We start from the raw sequence: 3,543 nt of genomic DNA, 5'->3' as shown, positions 1-3,543 counted from the left end.
ACTCCAAGTCTAACATTTGAATCTATTATACTACCTAGTTTCTCCTAATGTCATAACTTAGTTTCTAATTAACAAGAATTATTAGGTAAAAATAGAGGGACAGCTAGGCGGTGCAGTGGATAGAGCACCAGCCCTGGAGTCAGGAGGACCTGAGTTCAAATCGGCCTCAGATCCTTGACACTTACTAGCTGTTTGACCCTGGGCAAGTCACTTAACCCCAATTGCCTCACCAAAAAAAAAAAAAAAAGAAAAAGAAAAAAAAGAAAAGAAAGCAAGAAAGAAAGCTACAGATTGTGGCTTCTTCTCAGTTGCAGTTATAAAATTGGTGATCTATCCCCTAACATGGCCTGGCTCTACTTCCCACTTCCCAGCACTATGTCCTGGGGTCTTTGCCAACCCCTTACCTCCCACAACAGAATTGAGGGATGCTTTGTTCTGATTACCCTGGGCACAAAAATTCTAGTAAGGGCTCTGAGGCTTATGTGAGCAAAGACTTACTTAATGACCTTACAGGAACTTAAACTATATTGAATAAAATGAGAGTGGAGATTGGCCTAAGGGTCTACAACTTCAATCCTTTCACTGTCATTACTAGATCGTGGAAGATGGATCCAGCAATCTAATCCTCTGACGACAAAACAAGAACGAGCCCCAAGACATTTTTAGAAATGAGAGGTGAAGCTGGGGTAATGGAGAAGCATGTAGAGGCTCAATTCATAGTATCGTAGATGCACAGCTAGAAGGAACCTTAAAGGATATTAAGTTTAATATCATTTATAGAGGAGGAAACCAAGGCTGAGTAGCCTCCCAAGGTCACACAGGTATGATCATAGATTTGGGGGCTGGAAAGTTTCTTAGAGGATCAGTTCATATATTTAGAGATGAAAGGAACTTTTTAGACCAACTAATTCAACTTCTCTTTTACAGATGAGGAAACAGTCCCAAATAAATTAAGTGATTTGACCAAAGTTACAAGGGAAACAGTTGGGATTTGAATCCAATTCCTCTGATTCTAAATTCAGCACTTGCTTTCCACTACACAACAAAGGATTTCATTATGGGAGTGACTTAGATTGTTTGAGGTCACAGAAGTGCCTCCTTTTCCTAAGAAACATTAGCAATTGCCATTCCAGCTCTCTTGCTTAAAGAATCTGGTCCTTTGGTGAGACAAAGCTACATCCTGGTGGTAATAACCTCTTATACTATGGTTGCCCTCAGAATGTTTAAGCAGAAAGAGGTCAGAATAGGTCAGTACTTATGTGAACGATACATCTCTGGGAAATATGAAAATGTCACAAGGTGGCATGCTGGAGAATTTCAGATCAGGTGTTTTTTTTCTTCTTGTTTTATGAAATCTAGTATTGTCCAAGCTGTGATCTTTCAGGGAAGAAGTCACAAAAAACTCCCCTGCAAATCCCCTTTAACAAAGGGATTTATATTTGCCATAAATTTAAAAATAAATCAATAAGGATTCATTAAGCAACTATTAGGTGCAAGACACCATGTTAGGTATTAGGAAGCCAAAGGAAAAAAATACAATATTCCCTGCTCTCAAGAAAGTTGACATCTTATTGGGAAAGCTATATCCTAACATAGAAGTAAATAAAAAATAAATATAATTATATGGTATGTATGTAAATGGGGAGCAGGTGCACATAAAACTAGTTACAACATATATGAAGTAAGTACAAAGTAATTTCAGGATGAAACTAATAGATGGAGAATCATTTTATTTAAAATTTAATTAATTTTTATGTAAAAACCTTTTCTCTCCTCACATAGCGACAACCTCAGTTCAGACCCTCAATACCACTTGCCTAGATTATTAGAAAGCCTTCTAATTGGTCTCCCTGCCTCAAGTCTCTCCCCTCTCTAATGCATACTCCACCCAATTGCCAAAGAGATTTTGCTAAAGCACAATCTGTTCATGTTACTCCTTATTCAACTTCAGTGCCTCCAAGAGAAAAAAAGGAAATTCTTCTTTTTAGCCTTGAAATCCCTTCATAACCTGCTCCAAACTTGGAAATAAATTTCCACCCTCATTGTACGGTGACTCCTCTAGCCGTAGTCTGTGATTCAGCCAAAATGGCTCTTATTTCTCCATTCCTCACACATGGCAATCTCATCTCCCACTTCCTGGCCTTTGTGCTGGCTGCCCCCATGCTTACGACACATTCTGCTTTATAGAATCCCTTTATTCCTTTAAGACATATCTCAAGTACAATATTCCACATTAAGATTTTTTTTTGTCTTCCACAGCTACTAGTGCCTTCCATCTCTAAGGTCGGTATTTAACTATCTTGTATTTATTCTCTTTTATATTTATTCTGGAAATATTGACCTGTGTATTGGCTGGCTCTCCTGTTAGATTGTAAGCTCCCTGAGACTAGGGACCACTTTATTCTTTGCATTTGTATACCCATCTCCTAGCACAATGCTTGAAAGTAGGTAGTTAGAAACTGCTTATGGGCTGTTTATTGCTTCGTTGAAATGTCTGGGAGAATGCAACCTAATAAATAGAAAGAATGTTGAATTTTGAGTTATAGGACTTGAGTTTGAATTGTGTCTCTTATACTTCCTATGTGAACTTAGGCTACATCTACATATGATGGGTTCTTCTTTGGAAGTCTTCAAGCAGAGGTTTATTAACCATGGGTGTTATAAAGAGGATGCTTTTTGTTTGTGGTTTGGACTGGATGGCTGTTGAAGTTTTTCAACTTTTAAATTCTACAATTCTTTGATTCTACTAACAATAAATACAACTGCAACAAGAGTAGCAACATTAGCATTTATATAGTGGTGTATGGTTTGCAAACTGCTTTATAAATATCATCACTTTTGATCCTCACACAAACCATGAAAGGTAGGTGCTATTAGTCCCATTTTACAGATTTTAAAAATGAGGAATAAAAAAAGTTAAGGGACTTGTCCAGGGTCATACAGTTAGTAAGTAACTGAAGCAGGATTTTAACTCGGGTCTTTCTGACTCCAAGTCCAATGTTTAAACCTACTGCACCATCTGGTTTGCCTCTAACTTAATATGCTTATATCCTAATTGGAAAACTACACATATGGAGATAAGTAAATGCAAAATACATATACTAAGAGACTTGGAAATGGAAGGGACCTCAAAGTCCATAGAGCTTAACCCCCTCATTTTACAGATGAGGGAACACAGAGAGGTTATAACTTATCCAAGGTCACACAGCTAGTTAAGCATCTGAGGCCAGAATTTGAACCCAGTTCTTAGTCTAATCCCCCTTCCAATATGCCACTCATCTCATAAATAAATACAAAATAAAATACAAGGCAATTTCAGAGAGGGCTGAGGGTGTTGAAGAGAGCACTAACAATTAGGGAGGAGTAAAATAAGGAATAAGACTTTTGTAAAAGATGGTGCTTGAGTTGAGCTTTGAAGAAAATACCACCCTGGTCAAGGAGTCATCCTGTACCTGCTGATGCAGTTAGGTTTGCCCCTGTCCAAGGTCCTTAACTTCTGTAGGCATCAACATTTCCCTGTATAAAAGGTACTTCAGTTTCTAA

The sequence above is a fragment of the Dromiciops gliroides genome, chromosome 3, assembly GCF_019393635.1.
Source record: "Dromiciops gliroides isolate mDroGli1 chromosome 3, mDroGli1.pri, whole genome shotgun sequence".
NCBI lineage: Eukaryota > Metazoa > Chordata > Mammalia > Microbiotheria > Microbiotheriidae > Dromiciops > Dromiciops gliroides.
This window is presented reverse-complemented; position numbering follows the sequence as displayed.